The sequence below is a fragment of the Moschus berezovskii genome, chromosome 2, assembly GCF_049115385.1.
Source record: "Moschus berezovskii isolate FMDL1 chromosome 2, NW_MosBer_1.0, whole genome shotgun sequence".
Classification (NCBI taxonomy): domain Eukaryota; kingdom Metazoa; phylum Chordata; class Mammalia; order Artiodactyla; family Moschidae; genus Moschus; species Moschus berezovskii.
The window spans coordinates 5012834-5034512 of record NC_142461.1 but is presented as its reverse complement, the minus strand read 5'-3'; the positions used below and the strand labels follow the sequence as shown (position 1 = coordinate 5034512).

Sequence of the window (21679 nt, the reverse complement as noted above, 5' to 3'; positions counted from 1 at the left end):
GGATGATGGCAGGCTGATATTTGGCAGCATGGGGATTTCTTTAGCAATGTTCTGAAAGGCTTACGGCTCTTATAGCAAATAGATCAAACGCCTACTAAGCCTACAAAACCATCCCCAAGAAAAAGAAATGCAAAAAGGCAAAATGGCTGTCTCAGGAGGCCTTCCAAATAGCTGAGAAAAGAAGAGAAGCTAAAGGCAAAGGAGAAAAGGAAAGATATACTCATCTGAATGCACAGTTCCAAAGAATAGCAAGGAGAGATAAGAAAGCCTTCCTAAGTGAACAATGCAAATAAATAGAGGAAAACAATAGAATGGAAAAGACTAGAGATCTCTTCAAAAAAATTGGAGATACCAAGGGAACATTTCATGCGAAGATGGGCACAATAAAGGACAGAAATGGTATGGACCTAACAGAAGCAGAAGATATTAAGAAGAGGTAGCTAGAATACACAGAAGAATTATGCAAAAAAGATCTTCAGTTCAGTTCAGTTCAGTCGCTCAGTCGTGTCCGACTCTCCGCGACCCCATGAATCACAGCACGCCAGGCCTCCCTGTCCATCACCAACTCCCGGAGTTCACTCAAACTCATGTCCACAGAGTCGGTGATGCCATCCAGCCATCTCATTCTCCGTCGTCCCCTTCTCCTCCCGCCCCCAACCTTTCCCAGCATCAGAGTCTTTTCCAGTGAGTCAACTCGTCTCATGAGGTGGCCAAAGTATTGGAGTTTCAGCTTTAGCATCAGTCCCTCCAATGAACATCCAGGATTGATCTCCTTTAGAATGGACTGGTTGGATCTCCTTGCAGTATAAGGGACTCTCAAGAGTCTTCTCCAACACCACAGTTCAAAAGCATCGATTCTTCGGCGATCAGCTTTCTTCACAGTCCAACTCTCACATCCATACATGACCACGGGAAAAACCATTGCCTTGACTAGACGGACCTTGGTCGGCAAAGTAATGTCTCTGCTTTTTAATATACTATCAAGGTTGGTCATAACTTTCCTTCCAAGGAGCAAGCGTCTTTTAATTTCATGGCTGCAATCAGCATCTGCAGTGATTTTGGAGCCCAAAAAAACAAAGTCTGACACTGTTTCCACTGTTTTTCCATCTATTTCCCATGAAGTGATGCGACCAGATGCCATGATCTTTGTTTTCTGAATGTTGAGCTTCAAGCCAACCTTTTCACTCTCCTCTTTCACTTTCATCAAGAGGCTTTTGAGTTCCTCTTCACTTTCTGCCATAAGGGTAGTGTCATCTGCATATCTGAGGTTATTGATATTTCTCCCAGCAATCTTGATTCCAGCTTGTGCTTCTTCCAGCCCAGCGTTCCTCATGATGTACTCTGCATATAAGTTAAATAAGCAAGGTGACAATATACAACCTTGACATACTCCTTTTCCTATTTGGAACCAGTCTGTTGTTCCATGACTGGTTCTAACTGTTGCTTCCTGACCTGCATACAGGTTTCTCAAGAGGCAGGTCAGGTAATGACCCAGATAACCACGATGGTGTGATCACTCACCTAGAGCCAGACATCCTGGAGTGCAAAGTCAAGTGGGCCTTAGGAAACATCAAAGTTAGATGTTTTTTATAAACAAAGTTAGTGGAGGTGATGGAATTCCAGCTGAGCTATTTCAAATCCTAAAAGATGATGCTGTTAAAGTGCTGCAGTCAATATGCCAGCAAATTTGGAAAACACAGCAGTGGCCACAAAACTGGAAAAGATCAGTTTTCATTCCAATCCCAAAGAAGGGCAATGCCAAAGAATGTTCAGACTACCACACAATTGCACTCATCTCATATGCTAGCGAAGTCATGCTCAAAAATCCTTCAAGCTAGGCTTCAGCAGTATGTGAACCGAGAACTTCCAGATGTACAAGCTGGATTTAGAAAAGGCAGAGGAACCAGAGACCAAATTGCCAACATCCGCTGAACCGTAGAAAAAGCTAGAGAATTCCAGAAAAACGTCTACTTCTGCTTCATTGACTATGCCAAAGTCTTTGACTATGTAGACCACAGCAAACTGTTGAAAATTCTTCAAGAGTTGGGAATACCAGATCATCTCACCCGCCTCCTCTGACACCTGTATGCAGGTCAAGAAGCAACAGTTAGAACTGGACATGGAACAATGGGCTGGTTCCAAACTAGGAAAGGAGTACTCAAGGCTGTATATTGTCACTCTGCTTGTTTAACTTATATGCAGAGTACATCATGCAAAGTGCCAAGCTGAGTGGAGCTCAGCTGAAATCAAGATTGCCGGGAGAAATATCAATAACCTCAGATGTGCAGATGACACCACCCTTATGGCAAAAGCGAAGAGGAACTAAAGAGCCTCTTGTTGAAAGTGAAAGAAAAGAGTGAAAAAGCTGGCTTAAAATTCAACATTCAAAAAATGAAGAGCATGGCATCTGGTCCCGTCACTTCATGGCAAATAGATGGGGAAACAATGGAAACAGTGACAGACTTTATTTTCTTGGGTTCCAAAATCACTGCAGATGAAATCACTGCAGCCATGAAATTAAAAGACACTTGCTCCTTGGAAGGAAAACTATGACAACCCTCTCTCTCTTTAGTCGCTAAGTCGTGTCTGACTCTTGTGACCCCATGGACTGTAGACCGCCAGGCTTCTCTGTCCATGGGATTCTCTATGCAGGAATATTGGAGTGGGTTGCCATTTCCTTCTCCAGGGGATCTTCCCGACCCGGGAATCAAACCCGGGTCATTGCATGCAGATTCTTTGCCAGCTGAGCTGTGGGGGAAGCCCGTGATAAACCTAGACAGTGTATTAAAATAGCAAAGACAATACTTTTCCAACAAAGGTCCATCTAGTCGAAGCTATGATTTTTTCCAGCAGTCATGTATGGATGTGAGAGTTGGACTATAAAGAAAGCTGAGTGCTGAAGAATTAATGCTTTTGGACTGTGGTGTTAGAGAAGACTCTTGAGAGTCCTTTGGACTGCAAGGAGATCCAACCAGTCCATTCTAAAGGAGATCAATCCTGGGTGTTCATTGGAAGGACTGATGCTAAAGCTGAAACTCCAGTACTTTGGCCACCTGACACGCAGAACTGACTCATTGGAAAAGACCCTGATGCTGGGAAAGATTGAAGGTGGGAGGAGAAGGGGACGACAGAGGATGAAAAGTTTGGATGGCATCACCGACTTGATGGACTTGAGTTTGAGCAAGCTCCGGGAGATGGTGAAGGACAGGGAGGCCTGGTGCGCTGCAGTCCATGGGGTCACAGAGAGTCGGACATGACTGAGCAACAACAAGTCCATGAGGACTTTGCCCCATTTTTGTGTTTCCAAGTGTCCTGTGGCTATTCGCCTCCTGACAGCCGGCCTCGGGCTCAGTGTAGCCTCCTGTCCTCCCTTTAATGGACGGCTTCTTCCTTTTCATGTCTTAGCCAGTTTGGAGAGATGTTTCTAGTTGGCCTCATGTCTACAGTGTGCGGGGGCTTCCCTGATAGCACAGTTGGTAAAGAATCTGCCAGCAATGCAGGAAACCTGTGTTCGATTCCTGGTTTGGGAAGATCCCCTGGAGAAGGAAATGGCAACCCGCTCCAGTATTCTTGCCTGGGAGAATCCCATGGGCAGAGGAGCCTGGCGGGCTATAGTCCACAGAGTTGCAAGAGTCGGACACGCCTGAGCGGCTAAACCACCACCACCACAGTTTGCAGAAGCATAAGAGGAGGATCTGGGTCTCATTGTCAGACAAAGAATGCTCAGGAATTCCCTGGTTAGGACTTAGTGCTTTCAACCAGGGCCTGGGTTCAATGTCCGCTCAGGGAACTAAGACTCTGCAAGTCATGTGGCATAGTCCCCCAAAAATCATCTCAGACAAAGACTGCTTCATGGAGTGTGCTTAGGAGGGACCTGAGGAGTCTTCAGGTTCATCTCCTGCTAAGCCCCCACCTGCTGGCCTCTGCTTACCCTAAATATAGCGGAGCGTGGAGAATTCCACTTTTTGGCTGGAATCCTGGGCTTACTGTCAACTTGGACCACAGGCCTCAGGTCTAAATTGCCTACTTTTTCTTCCTCTCCTTTCAACCTGTCCAATTTCAAAGGAGTCACACACGTCTCTTTCTTGTAGGAATTTATTAATGACTGGAAGAAATGAGCAGCCTCCAAAATCTTGAGATTTTCCCACGAGTTTCATAAAAGAGCAGCCTTGGAGGCCCCTGGTTTGAATTCCAAGATTCAACAAACTGCGACCACACTGACTCCTTTGCCTCCAGCTATTTTAGAATAGCCAACCTCCCAGCCAAAAATCCCTGTTCCACCTGTGCTGTATTGCCCTCCTCTGCCCCACAAGTTCTGCACTGGAGGATCTGTGATTTGCAGCATCCTACTTCACGTCCCCGTTTGCTCATCAGTTAAGAAGTTGTAAATTTCAAACTCTTGGCTTCCAAGTGGTGCTGGTAGTAAAGAACCTGCCTGCCAGTTCAGGAGACATAAGAAACATGGGTTCAATCCCTGGGTCAGGAAGAGTCCCCTGGAGGAGGGCATGGCAACTCACTCCAGTATTCTTGCCTGGAGAATCGCCATGGACAGAGGAGCCCAGTGGGCTACAGGCCATAAGGTTGCACAGAGTCACACATGACTGCAGTGACTTAGCACACGCACACACACAAAGTCTAATTTGTCAAACTAAAATTTTTTAAAAATTTATTTGTTACTTAGTTTTGAGTGCACCGGGTCTTCCTTGCTGCTCGCAGGCTTCTCTTCCAGTTGTGTTGAGCAGGGGCTGCTCTCGAGTTGCGATGCACGGTTGCGATACTCTGTAGTTGCGATGTATCTAGTTGGGGTACTTCTCCTTATAGTGGCTTCTTTTGTTGAAGAGCACAGACTCTAGAGCGTGTGGGCTTCAGTAGTTGTGGCACACTGGCTTAGTTGCCCTGCGGCACGTGGAATCTTTCTATACCAGGGATCAAACCCCTGTCCTCTGCACTGGCAGGCAGATTCTTAACCACTGGACTGCCAGGGAAGTCCTCAAACCAGTTTTGAAACTAAAGGAAATTTATTGGCTCATGAAACAGGCAAGTCTACACGTGGGAGAGGCTTTTATCCTTGGTGGCTCAGTGATGTACTAGGACCCGATTTCTCTCTCTTTTCACTTCTCAGCTCCTTTTGGCCCCGTTTGCATCCAGGTGGAGGTTCCCAGATGACATATCACCTGCAATATATCAAAAACGTGGAAATCTGTTTCCCCAAACAAACACCAGTCTTGGAATTGTCTCATGGACCAAACCTCCATTGTTGTCGTTCAATCCCTAAGTCGTGTCTGACTCTTTTGCAACCCCATGGACAGAGCTCACCAGGCTCCTCTGTCCTTCACTATCTCCCAGAGTTTGCCCAATTTCATGTCCCTTGAGCTGGTGATGTATCCAACCATCTCATCCTCTGCCACCCCCTTCTCCTTGTCATGTCAAAGGGACTTGCGTAACTCAATGCAGCAATGAGCCATACGGTGCTGGGCCACCCAAGATGGACAGGTCACAGTGAAGAGTTCTGACAAGATGAGGTCCACTGGACAAGGAAATGGCAATGCACTACTGTATTTTTGCATGGAGGACCCCTTGTATAGTATGAAAAGCCAAGCCTCCTTCACAGACTCCCTAAACCAACCACCACAGTGGTTGACATAAGCCAATCCAGGCCCACCCGTAGAGACAGGATAAAGTCCCAGCCTACCCACCCTGCTTGGAAAGGTCAGAAGGGGGGTGGGTGACGGGGAGGTAAGTCACAAATATCTCCCCCACGTGGCTCTAGGACTTAGGCGAGTACTCACACGCTTGCATTTATAGGCTCTATATTTGCCAAAGCACTTTGAAATTAATAATAAATGTTTTATATGGATACAGTAAGGTATGTTGTTAAAGATATAAATCATCTCAGTTCACGTTAGAAAGTCTGAATCCAAAAAAGAAAAAGTAAATTAAAATACGCTGTAGTCTCATCACACAGCGAATCCATTTAACACCTTGGCATTTCTCTTTCACGATTTACTCATTTTTTAAAAAATCATCTGTTTTAGTTGACTTCTCCAGGTCTTAGTGCTGACACATAGGATCTTTAGTTGAGGCACGTGGGGGTCTCAGCTCCCTGACCAGGGGTCGAACCTGGGCCAAATTTGCACCAAATAAGAAATGTACTGGGCCTTGGCAGTGAAAGTCCAGAATCCTAACCGCTAGGCCACCAGGAAACTATCTTTCCCAACTTAAAAGCAAAACAGGGCTTCCCTGGTGGTGCAATGGTTAAGAATCCACCTGCCAAGGCAGGGGTCACGGTTTGATCCCTGGTCTGGGAAGACCCCACCTGCCGCAGAGCAGCCAAACCCGTACTCCACAACAAGAGAAGCCACCACGTGAGAAAGCCGTGAGCCACAGAAGAGCAGCCTCCACTCTCTGCAGCTAGAGAAAGCCCGCGGGCAGCAACAGAGACCCCGTGCAACCAAAATTAAATAGAATCGATAAACCATTTGTTTTTAAAGCAAGACAAAATAAAACAAAAACTCAAAGAAGGGGATCACAGGAGATGTATGAAACCGCCTACATTCAGGTAAGATTTTTCCCAGTGGCTCAAAGCGTCTGCCTCCAATGCGGAAGACCTGGGTTCGATCCCTGGGTCGGGAAGATCCCTTGGAGAAGGAAATGGCAACCCACTCCAGTATACTCGCCTGGAGAATCCCATGGATGGAGGAGGCTGGTAGGCTACAGTCCGCGGGGTCGCAAAGAGTTGGACACAACTGAGCAACTTCACTTTCAGTGAAGTATTCAGGACGTGGTTTCTCTCCCTTATGGAGAAAAACACAAAGACCCTGCTCTTCTGGCTTAATACATCCACATTTTCAGAATCCCGTCCAGGTTTTGCAGCCCTCTGGATATATTATCCTATTTTCTCCTCTGGGTGGGGTTATTATGAGCCCCATTTTACAGACAGAAAATCAGAGGCTTGGCAGTCAAGTCAGGAGCAGGTGGCCAGCATGCAGGAGACAGGATGCACTGCTGGTCATTAAGGAAGCGCCCCCAAAGTGATTCTGGAAGGGGAGGGACCACATGTTGCACCTTCCCAATAGTCTCGTCCCCTTTCCAGCCTCTTCTGAGGTTCCAGAGGTCTCTGAGCACTCAGAGGAAGGAAGGAGTTTAATGTTTACCCGCCCTGAAGTGCAGTGTCATGGAAACCCAGGGACTCTGGACTTTCCCTCTACTTCTGGGGGTGTGGGTGGGCAGGGCAAGGGGTCAGAGGGCAATCCCTCCACCTCAGATGCCAGCTCCTCCCGCTTGAGCTTTCTGTGTGGATGCAGGGCTGGAGCGAGCATGCGATGGAGAGGGGTGTGGTCAGAAGGCCCCCAGACATGCCCCCACCTGCCGGCGGTCTCAACTGAAAACTCTGTCTTAATGGACAGCGGCCCAGACTCTAAAGCCCGCTCCACAGGCTTCCCTGGCGGCTCCGTGGTAAAGAATCCGCCTGCCAAGGCAGGAGACATGGGCTTGATCCCTGATCTGGGCGCAATGAAACCCCTGCCTCACAACTGTTGAGCCTGTGCTCTAAAGCCCGGGAGCCAGGGTCCTAGAGCCCCTGCTGCACGCTAAGACGAGCCACCGCAGTGAGTAGCCTGGGACCGCAAGAGAGCAGCCCACACTCACTGAGCTAGAGAAAACCCATGAAGCCTTGAAGACCAGCAACAGCCAAAACAAAATCTTGCTCCAGGCTGATTCACATCAGTGTATGGCAAAAACCACTACAATATTAAAGTAATTCGCCTCCAATTAAAATAAATTGGTTAATTTAAAAAAATAAAAGAAAACAGACTTATGATTACAAGGAGGTAAGGTGGGGGGAGGGATAAATTGGGAGATTGGGATTGACATATATACAGTACTTTGTATTGGCTTGGCCAAGACATTCATTTGGGGTTTTCCATTAGATGTTATGGAGAAATCCAAACGAACCTTCTTTCCAACCCAATATATAACATACATAACTAATAATGACCTACTGTATAGAATAGGGAACTCTACTGAACACACTATAATGACCTATATGGGGAAATAATCTAAAGAAAAGAGTGGATATATGTATGACTGACTCACTTTGCTGTATTGAAACTAACACAACATTGTAAATCAACTGTCCTCCAATAAAAAAAGTGTTAAGTGTTCCCAGGTATAGATTCTCAAAATAATGTAAAAATAAATATCAACTGATTAAAAAAAATCTTTCTCCGCTAGCTGTGTTCAACCTTGAGCAAGCGAACCTGTCTGTGCCTCAGTTTCTTTGACTGTGAAATGGGAATAATAATACATACCCACCCACACATAGAGCTGTTGAGGGGTTTAAAATCCGTACAAACCCCTGGGGAGAGTGACACACAGTAAACATTCAATAAGTATAATTATTATCTTATTATACATGTATTAATGAGTGTCTACTTGCTGGTAACAGAAAACCACTCCTGCTGGATGAACAGAAAAGAGGCATTTATTAAAGGGAAGTTTGTCCATGACAGCCAAGGGCAGGGAGGCAGTCGGTATTCCAGAAGTGACTGGAAGCAAAGATTTTTTTTTCCTCAGGGAAGATGTTCAAAAGCCTTTATGTTCCATTCTTTTTCCTACTGACATAGAGCTGCTGCACAATACAAGTCTCTGACATACAATAAAGCGAGTTGCCATGTTTAAGGGTTTTGCCACATTTACAGTTATTGTAAAGTATTGGTTACGGCCTTTGTGCTGCACAATATATCCTTGTGTTCTGTATATAGTTGTTTGCACCTTGTAATTCACTCCCCCTGTCTTGCTCCTTCCTGCTTCCCTCTCCCCTCTGGGAACCGCTAGTTTCTTCTCTCTATCTGTGAGTCAGTTTCTCTTTTGTTATATTCACTGATTTGTTTTATTTTTTAGATTCTACATATAAGGGATATCAAACGGTATTTTTCTTTCTCTGTCTGACTTGTGTCACTAAGCTTCAGTTCAGTTCAGTTCAGTTCAGTCGCTCAGCCGTGTCCGACTCTTTGCGACCCCATGAATCGCAGCACGCCTGGCCTCCCTGTCCATCACCAACTCCCGGAGTACACTCAAACTCACGTCCATCGAGTCGGTGATGCCAGCCAGCCATCTCATTCTCTGTCGTCCCTTTCTCCTCCTGCCCCCAATCCCTCCCAGTATCAGAGTCTTTTCCAGTGAGTCAACTCTTCGCATGAGGTGGCCAAAGTATTGGAGTTTCAGCTTTAGCATCAGTCCCTCCAATGAACACCCAGGATTGATCTCCTTTAGAATGGACTGGCTGGATCTCCTTGCAGTCCAAGGGACTCTCAAGAGTCTTCTCCAGCATCAATTCTTCTGCAATCAACTTTCTTCACAGTCCAACTCTCACATCCATACATGACCACACGAAAAACCATAGCCTTGACTAGATGGACCTTTGTTGGCAAAGTAATGTCTCTGCTTTGTAATATGCTATCTAGGTTGGGACCCTCCAAGTCCATCCATGTTGCTGCAAGTGGTAAAATATCATTATTTTTTGTGGCCGAGTGATATTCCATTGTATATACACCCACATCTTTATCCAGTCATCTGTTGATGGACATTTAGGTTGCTTCTGTGTCTTGGCTATTGTAAACAATGCTGCTAGAAACATTAGGGTGATTGTTTTGCTGAAAGTTTCACTTTCATTTCAGGTTCGAAGGATTTGTATACAAAAGAAACCACTCGTTACACACAGATAAACAACTTTAATATTTAATGAAGGATTATTTAACTTAATTTCAATATACAGTCATTAAAAGAAAAGGGAAATAGAAACAATAGAGAAGAGGAACAGCACATACATCACCAAAGTGGGTCGACCAACGTCCAGAACTAAACAGTGATGGAAGTCCCGAGTCACAGCAATTTGGACTCCCAATTGGGAAAAGGTCCCAGGCAGTGCGTCCACTCCACTGGTAAGACTTCAAATTGCAGTTTGGGGGGTTACCACTTAAAACCCTAGGCTGCAAACTGATATCATCATCAGTTTGTGTGCAAAAATGCACCTCTGGTTTTACTTTAACACTTTTACAAGGCTGTTTGTTTTATCTTATGAGATTTGTTGTTGTTCAGTCGTGAAGTTGTGTCGGATTCTTTGCGACTCTTTGAACTGCAGTACACCAGGCTTCCCTGTCCTTCACTATTTCCATGTCCATTGAGTCAATGATGCCATCCAACTATCTCATCCTCTGTCGTCCCCTTCTCCTCCTGCCTTCAATCTTTCCCAGCATCAGAGTCTTTTCCAGTAAGTCAACTCTTCCCTTCAGGTGGCCAAAGTATTGGAGCTTCAGGACCAGTCCTCCAATGAATATTCAGGACTGATTTCCTTTAGGATTGACTGGCTGGATCTCCTTGCAGTCCAAGGGACTCTCAAGAGGCTTCTCCAGCGCCGCAGTTCAAAAACATCAATTCTTCAGCGCTCAGTTTTCTTTATGGTCCAACTCTCACACCCATTTATGACTACTGGAAAAATCGTAATTTTGACTAGATGGACCTTTATCAGCAAAATAATGTCTCTGCTTTTTAATACGCTGTCTAGGTTTGTCATAGCTTTTCTTCCAGGGAGCAAGCGTCTTTAAATTCTATGGCTGCAGTCACCGTTTGCAGTGATTTTGGAGCCCAAGAAAATGAAATCCAACCCTGTTTCTGCTTTTTCCCCATTTATTTGCCACGAAGTGATGGGACTGGATGCCATGATCTTCGTTTTTTGAATGTTGATTTTTAAGCCAGCTTTTTCTTATTTAAATTAATTTATTTTAATTGGAGGATAATTGCTTTACAATACTGTGCTGGCTTTCGCCACCACATCGATGAGAATCAGCCACAGGTGCGCACGTGTCCCCCATCCTGAACCCCCCTCCCACCTCCCTCCCCACCCCGTCCCTCTGGGTTGTCCCAGAGCACCGACTTCGAGTGCCCTGCTTCATGCATCGAACTTGCACTCATCATCTATTTTACATATGGCAACTTGCACATGTCATCTACGTTGAAAAAATACAGGTGTCAGTGCTATTCTCTCATATCACCCCACCCTCGCCTTCTCCCGCAGAGTCCAAAAGTCTGTTCTTTACATATGTGTCTCTTTTGCTGTCTTGCATAGAGGGTCATCATTACCATCTTTCTAAATTCCATATATGTGTGTTATTATACTGTATTGGTGTTTTTCTTTCTGGCTTACTTTGCTCTGTATGATAGGCTCCAGTTTCATCACCTCATTAGAACTGATTCAAATGTGTTCTTTTTCTGTAGCTGAGTGATATTCCATTGTGTATGTGTACCACAACTTCCTTATCCATCGATGGACATCTAGGTTGCTTCCATGTCCTGGCTATTATAAACAGTGCTGTGATGAACATTGGGGTACATGTGTCTCTTTCAATTCTGGTTTCCTTGGTGTGTATGCCCAGCAGTGGGATTGCAGTTCTATTCCCAGTTTTTTAAGGAATCTCCACACTGTTCTCGAATCTCCACACTGTTCTCCATAATGACTGGACCAGTTTGCATTCCCACCAACAGCATGAGAGGGTTCCCTTTTCTCCACACCCTCTCCAGCATTTTTTGTTTGTAGACTTTTGATGGCAGCCATTCTGACCGCTGTGAGAAGGTAGCTCACTGTGGTTTTGATTTGCGTTTCTCTGGTAATGAGCGATGCTGAGCATCTCTTCATGTGTTTGTTGGCCATCCGTATGTCTCCTCTGGAGAAATGTCTGCTTAGTTCTTTGGCCCACGTTTGGACTGGCTTGTCCGCTTTTCTGGCATTGAGCTGCGTGAGCTGCTTGTGTATTTTGGAGATTAGTTCTTTCTCGGTTGCTTCGTTTGCTGTTGTTTTCCCCCATTCTGAAGGCCGCCTTTCACCTGGTTAAGCCAGTGTTTTCACTCTCCTCTTTCGCCTTCATCAAGAGGGTGTTTCACGTTCTGCCATTAAAGTGGTATCATCTGTGAGTCACAGGATTTCCTTAAACCCTGGTTGGCCAGGCCTCCAGGGGCTCAAGAATTCGGAGACCCACTCCCTTTCTTATCTGAAGTGCTGCATGACTGGCTGTGTTTGGGGGCAGGCATGGAATCTGGGCAGTGTCCAGACAGTTCAGAAGCGAGGGCAAAGGTCTACTCTCCTGTTTCTGAAGTCTGAACTGGACTATCTCCATTTCAATTTCCCTTCTTCTAAGTCTCTTCAGCCGTATCCTACTCTTTGTGACCCCATGGCGTATAGCCCTCCAGGCTCTTCTATCTGTGGAATGCACCATGTAAGAATACTGGGGTGGGTTTCCACTCCCTTCTTCAGGGGACCTTCCTGACAAGGGGATCAAACCTTCATCTCTTGTGTCTCCTGCACTGCGAGCAGATTCTTTACTTCTGAGCCACTAGAACATTATCTTTTTGAATTAGTGTTTTCTTTTCTTTCTTTCTTTTTATTTTTCCCAGATATATACCAAGGAGTGGAATTTCTGAGTCATGTTGTATTTGCTGTTTAGTCGCTAAGTTGTGTTTGACTCTTTACGACCTCATGGACTGTAGAACACCAGGCTCCTCTGTCCTCCACTACCTCCCAGAGTTGCTCAGATTCATGTCCATTGAGTCAGTGATGCTATCTAACCATCCATCCTCTGCCACTCCCTTCTGCTGTGGCCTTTAACCTTTCCCAGCATTCTGGTCTTTCCTAATGAGTTGACTCTTCCCATCAGGTGGCCAAAGTACTGGAGCTTCAGCTTCAGCATCAGTCCTTCCAATGATTATTCAGGGTTGATTTCCTTTAGGATTGGCTGGTTTGATCTCTTTGGAGTCCAAACGACTCTCAAGAATCTCCAGCACCACAATTTGAAAGCTTTAGTTCTTTGGTGCTCAGTCTTCTTGATGGTCCACCTCTCACACCTATACATGACTACTGGAAAAACCAGAGTTTTGACTATATGGACCTTTGCCTGCAAAGTGATGTCTCCGCTTTTTAATATGCTGTCTAGGTTTGTCACAGCTTTCCTTCAAAGGAGCAAGTGTCTTTTATCTCATGGCTGCAGTCACCATCTGTAGTGATTTTGGAGCCCAAGAAAATAAAATCTGCCATTGCTTTCACTTCTGAGCCATAGAGCATTAGGTTGGTGCAAAAATAATTGCGGTTTTGCATTGTTGAAATTTGCTATTTTATATAGGAATACATTCTGAAATAAATGTGGTTATGTTCTACATCATTTTAATGTGTGTTTCTTACTTTAAGGACTTAATACTTACTGTGCATTTTATGTTTATTTTAGGCTAGGGAAATAATGTTAGACAAAAAGCAAATTGAGCAATTTTCTCATTTGAATACAAAATGGGCTGTAAAGCAGCAGAGATAAATTGTAACATCAACAACACATATGACCCAGGAACTGCTAAGGAACGTACAGTGCAGTGGTGGTTCAAGAAGTTTTCTTAAGGAGGTGAGAGCCTTGAAGATGAGGAGTGAAATGACCAGCCATCAGGAGTTGACAATGACCAGTTGAGAAGATCATCAAAGCTGATCCTCTTACAACTACACGAGAAGTTGCCAAAGAACTCAACATCGACCATTCTACAGTCATTCAGCATTTGAAGCAAACTGGAAAAGTGAAATAGCTTGATAAATGGGTATCTCATGAGCTGACTGTCAAAAAAATCATTTTGAAGTGTTGTCTTCTTTTATTCTATGCAACAAAAACCATTTCTGGATCGGATTGTGACATGCAATGAACAGTGCATTTTATATGACAACCAGCAATGACCAGCTCAGTGGTGGACCAAGAAGAAGCTCCAAAACACTTCCCAAAGCCAAAAAAAGTCATGGTCACTGTTCGATGGCCTGCTGCCCATCTGAACCACTACAGCTTTCTGAATCCTGGCAAAACTATTACATTTGAGAAGTATGTTCAGCAAATCAATGAGATGCACCGAAAATGGCAACACTCGCAGCCAGCATTCTGCAGTCAACAGAATGGGCCCAATTCTTCTCCACGACAATGCCTGACTGCACATAGCACAACCAAAGCTTCAAAAGTTGAACAAATCAGGCTACGAAGTTTGCTTCATCCACCATATTCACCTGACTTCTTGTCAACCAAGTACCACTGCTTCATGCATCTTGACAACTTTTTGCAGGGAAAATGCTTCCATCACCAGCAGGAGGCAGAATATGGTGTGCAAGAGTCCCTCAAATCCCAAAGCACAGATTTTTATGCTATAGGAATAAACAAACTTATTTCTCATTGACAAAAATGTGTTAATTGTAAAGGTTCCTACTTTGATTAATAAAGATGTGTTTGAGCCTAGTTATAATGATTTAAAATTCACAGTCCAAAACTGCAATTACTTTTTCACCAACCTAATAGTTCTATTTTGAGTTTTTTGAGACACCTCCATACTGTTTTCCAAAGTGGCTGGCTGGAAGCAGGGATTTGATCAGTCACCAGTTTTAGGCTTTCAGACCAATTTTAGACTTTGTTTCTTCTCTCTGAACTTGCTTCACTCTCCTCTCCCTGTAAACCCACTCTCCATTCTTGCCAGTCTTTGCAGCAGGACCTGACCCCATCCCCTAGGGCTTCTAGCAACCACATTGAGGTGTGGCAGTGCCAGTGCCCAGGAGAGAACGGGATTGGTCCCCCAGTGCCCAGGAGAGAACGGGATTGGTCCCCCTGGGCCACATGTCCACTCCTGGGCCAATCAGCCATGGATGCATTGGCCGTGCAGGGCCAGCATGACGGCTCATCAAGAACTGAGGACTGGCTTATGAGGGCGTCTGGACATGCAGCTGATGAAAGGCTGTCATTCCACTTTCTTCTGTTACAAAACGCCTTCACTCCTTGGTTCTGACTGAGAGGACAGCCCCTCACCCTCACTGCTCTCCACGGAGAGAAGACACACGGACTGAGAGGACCTGCCTGCAGCGCCCTCATCCCAGGGGAAGCCCTGCCCCAGCGCCTGTTACCCCAGGGAGCTGTCCAACACAGCCCTTCACACACTCTCACAACACAGCCCTTCACACACACACACGCACAGCACAGCCCTTCACACACACACATGCACAGCACAGCCCTTCACACACACACACACACAATCACACACAGCCCTTCACTCACACACAGCCCTTCACACACACACACACACAATCACACACATCCCTTCACACACACACACACACACACAATCACACACATCCCTTCACACACACACAATCACACACATCCCTTCACACACACACACAATCACACACATCCCTTCACACACACACAATCACACACATCCCTTCACAATCACACACACACAATCACAACACACCCCATCACAATCACACACACAATCACAACACATCCCTTCACACACACACACATACATAATCACAACACATCCCTTCACAAACAATCACACACACACACTATCACAACACATCCTATCACAAACAATCACACACAATCACACACATCCCATCACAAACAATCACACACACACACAATCACACACATCCCTTCACAAACAATCGCACACACACACACACACAATCACACACAGCCCTTCATACACACACACACTACCACACACATCTCTTCACACACACACTATCACAACACATCCATTCACAATCACACACACACATACAATCACACACATCCCTTTACACACACACATCCCTTCACACACACAATCACACACATCTCTTCACACACACACTATCACAACACATCCATTCACAAACAATCACACACACACACATACAATCACACACATCCCTTCACACACACATGCACAATCACAACACAGCCTTTCACACACACACACACTATCCCAACACACCCCTTCTCACACACATGTGCTGTCACAACACATCCCTTCATACACACAGTATCACACACATCTCTTCACACACACTATCACAACACATCCTTTCACAATCACACACACATGCACAATCACACACAGCCCTTCACACACACACTCACTATCCCAACACAGCCCTTCACACACACATGGGCTATCACAACACATCCCTTCACACACACACTATCCCAACACACGCTTTCACACACACACACACACACACACACACACACTCACACTCGCATATCCCTCTGGACACAGCTGATCAACTCAGATTTGGCCAGTGCCTAGACTTGGCCCCCGAGTCCACAATCGGTCAGAACCACTAGTGGAAGGGCAACTGCTGGCCATGAGAGAGGAAAGCTCAGGCTCTCCCGGGATCTCCGTGGGACCTGAGGAGCCACTGCATGAGCGGAGAAGGGAGCAGATGGTGAGCGATCGGAGAGGAACCGAGACGAGAGGCCTGGAGCCCAAGGCACCGGGCAGGTAACTTCAGTCTCAGTCTTCCAGTTCCCAGGTCTACCACCAGAGCGGCCTGGCTGTGGTTAGGTTTCCTTGTCTCCTGGGCCCATGGAGATCCCTGAAAATTCCAGTTACAGCCTCACAATTCCCTCCATCCAAATTTTTATTTCAGGTCACCAAAAATGCCTTACTCAGAAAAATTAACTTCCTTATTTCTCCCTAAAATGAACCACAAATAATCCAACTTCCTTATTTCTCCAAGGAGAGAAGATGCAACCAACCCACCCCCTTATTCCTCCTGCTTAAACCTCCATGGACCTGTGTGCCCGGAGAGTATACCAGAAACATCCATTTAAGGACACTTAGAACAATGGCTGGCATCACAGTACTCTCCTTGTCCCAATGCCACCTGACCTCCCCCCAAGAGGGAGGGGACAGAAAGCAGCTTTCCTAAAATGGCCTGTAGAAACCATCGATACGACCGCAACCCCAGAGGGTGAGCGTGGCATCCCTGGGGACAGTGAGCGAAGGTCCCCAGAGTGCATGGCCCTTCTCCAGTCCCCAGAGCAGGGCTGGCCACGGCATGTCAAAGAGGAGCCAGGGGAGGACTTGGAGAAAAACAATTCCTCCAAAGCACCAGTGTTGGTGCCCCTGCACGTTCATAGACTAGGCAACCATTCACTGGGAGGAAGGCGGGTCAGAATCGGTCACAGAGCTCCCTTTCTTCCCACCACGCCTTACCTTGTGAAGTAGCTCACCCAAGTGTGTGCTCAGTCGCTCAGTTTTGTCTGACTCTTTGCAACCTCATGGACTGTAATGCACAAAGCTCCTCTGTCCATAGAATTATCAGGCAAAAATACTGGGGTGAGTTGCCATCTCCTCCTCCAGAGGATCTTCCAGACTCAGGGATCGAGCCTGCAGCTCTTGTATTGGCAGGTAGATTCTTTACTACTGCGCCACCTGGGAAGTCCTGCTCAACCAAGACCTGATTCCAACTTCCTTTCTCCTCCAGCAAATCTGAAGATTTATTCAAATTCAGTAAAGCTTCTTTCTTTTTTTGGTAAAATTTATTTACTTATGTATTTCCAGCTGCCCCGGGTCTTTGTTGCTGCGCAGGCTTTCCTCTAGTTGTGCAAGCAGGGGCCGCCCTAGCTGCAGTGAGCAGGTTCTAGCTGCAGTGCGTAGTTTCTCATACTGCGGAGCATGGGCTCTCGGGCGCACAGGCTTCATTATTTGCTGTTTCCAGGCTCTAGAGCACAGCCAATAGTTGTGACACGCGGGTAGAGTCGCCCTGTGGCACGCGGGATCTTCTCAGATCAGGGATCCAACCCATGACTCCTGCACTGGCGAGAGGATTCTTTACAACTGAGCCACTGGGGAAGCTCTCAGTGAATATTTTTGTTCTGAGCCCACTGTGTGCTAGGACCCGCCCATAATTAAAGTACACACACTAATCCCTCCTTGGCAGGAGCCACTGTTAACACCAAAACCTTATTTCCTTATTTGTGAAATGACAAGTTTGGACAAGGCACGGTCTCTGGCCCCGCCTTGCTCTGATGGTCTAGAAATGGCACGTCTCATCGCTACCGTGTATCGTGATAATGGATGGTACACCAGTTTATTCCTTATTCTTGGGCCATTTTTTACATCTGTTTCCTGATCTCTCTGTGTCCCCAGCGCAGGAGGGTCTTTGTGGACTAAACTGATAATTGCTTGCTGAGAATCTGGTTAATGCCAGGGAGACAAGACAGGTCCCTGTCCCGCTGGCAGAAAGGCTGATGTCAGACTGACAGCACAGAGTGAACCCGACAGGTGCCGTGTCAACAGTCGGAGCCGAGGTGCAGCGGCAGTCCCTGGGCCGGGCAGGGCCATGCTCCCGCCCCGCCCTCTCTCACCCACCCCCTCCCTTCGCAACTAGTGGTTAGGCTAAAAAGATGTGCCCAGGGTGCCAGAAAAGTAGAGGAAATCCCCCCCAGTCCAAACAAAACTCAAGAACAAAAGTTCATTTCAGGGACTTCCCACGTGGTCCAGTGGTTAAAACTCTGCACTTCCAAGGCAGGGGGCACTGGTCTGATTCCCTGATTAGGGAACTAAGATCCCATATGCCACTCGGTGTGGCCTAAATAAATAAATAAGTGATTTTTAAAAGTTCATTTGGACAATCTCATTCAAAATTCTGCAATCAATAAATTTCAAATATGGAAGTATAAACTAGTTTTAACTTTGGCATACATGTTAGGTGTTTGTGGTTTAATGTTATTTATATTTCAAATTGTGGTGCTGGAAAAAACTCTTGAGAGTCCCTTGCTCTGCAAGGAGATCAAACCTGTCAATCCCAAAGGAAATCAACCCTGAATATTCATTGGAAGGACTGATGATGAAGCTGAAGTTCCGGTATTTTGGTCACCTGATGCAAAGAACTGACTCATAGGAAAAGACCCTGATGCTGGGAAAGATTGAGGGCAATAGGAGAAGGGGACAACAGAGGATGAGATGGTTAGACAGCATCACTGGCTCGACAGACATGAATTTGAGCAAACTCTGGGAGACACTGGAGGACAGAAGAGGCTGGTGTGCTGCTGTCTATGGGGTTGCAAGGAGTCAGACACAACTTAGTGACTGAACAACGGCGACAAATATTTCTAACTACTTGGGAAGAGAGTAGTAAGGGCTGCTGCAGTGTTCAGCCAGCTAAGGTCTAAAATGGCCCTGGTGCTGGGAGTTAGGACTGCAGCCATGGAACTGGCGGCCCTGGGTCATCTCTTTCCTCTCTCTGGGTACCCGGCTCTTTTTCCTCATCCCTCGATGCTGTCGCTCAGTCACACAGTCGTGTCTGACTCTCTGCAACCCTGTAGCACATCGTCTTCCCTGTCCTTCACCATCTCCCAGAGTTTGCTCAGACTCTTGGCCTTCGAGTCAGTGATGCCATCCAACCATCTCATCCTTCCCTTCTCCTCCTGCCCTCCATCTTTCCCAGCATCAGGGCCTTTTCCAATGAGTCAGCTCTTCACATCAGGTGGCCAAAGTATCGGAGCTTCAGGTTCAGCATCAGTCCTTCCAATGAATATTCAGGGTTGATGTCCTTTACGTTTGGTTTGATCTCCTTGCTGTCCAAGGGACTCAAGAGTCTTCTCCAACACAATTTGAAAGAATCAGTTCTTCAGTACTCAGCCTTCTTTATGATCCAACTCTCACACCCGTACATGACTACTGGAAAAACCATAGCTTTGACTAGATGGACCTTTGCTGGTAAAGTGACGTCTCTGCTTTTTTAATACACTGACTAGATTTTTCATAGGTTTTCTTCTAAGAAACAAGCATCTTTTAATTTCATGGCTGCAGTCACCATCCACAGTGATTTTGGAGCCTAAGAAAATAAAATTTTTCACTGTTGCCATTGTTTCCCCATCGATTTGCCATGAAGTAATGGGACCAGATGCCATGATCTTAGTTTTTTGAATGTTGAGTTTTAAGCCATCTTTTTCACTCTCCTCTTTCACCTTCATCCAGAAGCTCTTTAGTTCCTCTTCACTTTCTGCCATTAGGGTGGTGTCATCTGCATATCTGAGGTTATTGATATTTCTCCTGGCAATCTTGATTCCAGGTGAGCTTCATCCAGTCTGGCACTTCACATGATGTACTCTGCATATAGGTTAAATAATCAGGGTGACAATATATAGCCCTGACATACTTCTTATCCCTTAAAATATCTTAAGACCTTAGTTGCAAAACAAGGCTCAACTCACCCAAACAACGCTTAACTGAGTCCAAATGGTTTTGTTTGTATTAACATGTTTCCCAAGAGGAGGGGTTGGAGGGAGGAAAACAGTCCCTGCAGAAAACAATACCAAGGTTGTTTAATCGCTTTTTATCCCTAGCAGGTTGAGTTGATCCCAGGCCAAAAGGAAAATGCTCTGTCCTCTGGGGTGTTTTGGAAATAGGTGGGACAAGGATTCCATAGGACAGTTGTGAGTTCGTGGCGCTGGGTGGGGGCTGTTAGCTTCCTCTTGCTTCCAGGTGGCTGTTGGCATTCTGTGGGTCAGCACCTGTAGAGTGACTGGTTGATACACTTCTTCAAGTGGATTGACTCTTTCTTTTTTTATTCCAACAAATTCATTTTAGAATTAATTCACTACTGAAAACGGGAAGCCAATTTCATTTGCCATGAATAGAAGGTAACACGACCATAGATTCAGTGAGCTCTAGCTTGAATCCGTTGCCTGCCAAGGGCTTTAACAAGTGGTAGGGAGGCGTTGATGATATATTTGGCCCAGAGAGAGTGAAATAAAATTGAAAAAAGAACGCCTTCTCAATATGTGATCTGAGGTTATTTAAGATCACATCTGGGTAAATCGTTTCCTACTTGGGTCATTCTATGAGGCAATGAGCTCCCTGGTAGAAAGAGATATGTCAATGTCCTTTGCTGCCAGCAGAGTGCATGGCAGAATGTCTTACATATATCGAGTGTGCACTAAGCATTTCTACGTGTTGGGTGCCCTGAGTACAAGGCAGCTCGCCGGGGCTGATAACCCAGGAGTCAGCTCCTCCCTCAGACCTCCAGCTTGATTAGGGATGGGAAAACCTGTGAATAAAAGTGGTGGGAAGAGTTGGCGCCTCCCTGTCTTGAACTGCTTCTGAGACCTGGGGTCTTACAAGCAGGGTTGGTCTGGGGGAAGGTGCCCCAAGCGCTTCACTCTGGTCTGACCCAGAAGGTTCTGGGGAGCCCAGTGAAGTTGTCCGCTTTTCTGGGAGAACAACAACCCAGAACGTTCCATAAAGTGGTCTGTTAATACTTGCAATTCTTAAAAGAACAATAATTTGTTGCCGCTTCTCCCGTGGCCCCCAGCCAATGTTTGCTTTCTCCCTATTTTCAGCATTCAGTGCTAACTGGGGGCAAATTGCCAAGTGTCTGAATGGGATGTAATTATATTCCCAGCTTGGGAATTTTATCTCTTTTCCCGCCACCCAGGAGGGGAGGGGAAAGTGTTTTGGAAATCAAAATTCAACTTCGCAATTCTATTAGCATCAGTTTCATCATCTTCAAATTCCCTAGCCCGGGGAGGCTTCAGAACCAAACTTAACCTCTTTGTTCTGCCACCTAGTTCCTGCCCTGAGTAGACTGTTACCTCTGTGGCCCCCAACCTGGAGGTGCTGGGCCCCCAAAGCAGACGGTCACAGGTTGTAGAGTACCAGCCATGCACCGGGCACTGTGTGCTGTCAGCTGGGACACCAGCTGCTACCAGGATACTTTTGCACGATCAGGAAACAGTTTCTTGGCCTTGTTCTCGCTGGCTCCATCTTCCAGAAGAGGTGCGAAGTTGCTTCCAGAATACTCAGACAAGAATACTCCCAGATCTTAAGCAGTGGAGCA

At 46.0% G+C, this 21679-nt stretch overlaps 1 protein-coding gene across 1 annotated transcript in view; it reads right to left on the bottom strand.

Annotated features, from left to right (window-relative positions):
- The window catches only part of ALPL (alkaline phosphatase, biomineralization associated), an 89799-nt gene extending 72124 nt beyond the window's left edge, over window positions 1–17675 (bottom strand). The window contains exon 1 of the mRNA XM_055397705.2: window positions 17050–17675. The gene's annotated coding sequence lies outside the window, so the exon portion shown is untranslated. The remainder of the gene's footprint in view (window positions 1–17049) is intronic.
- Between the last annotated feature and the right edge of the window lie 4004 nt (window positions 17676–21679).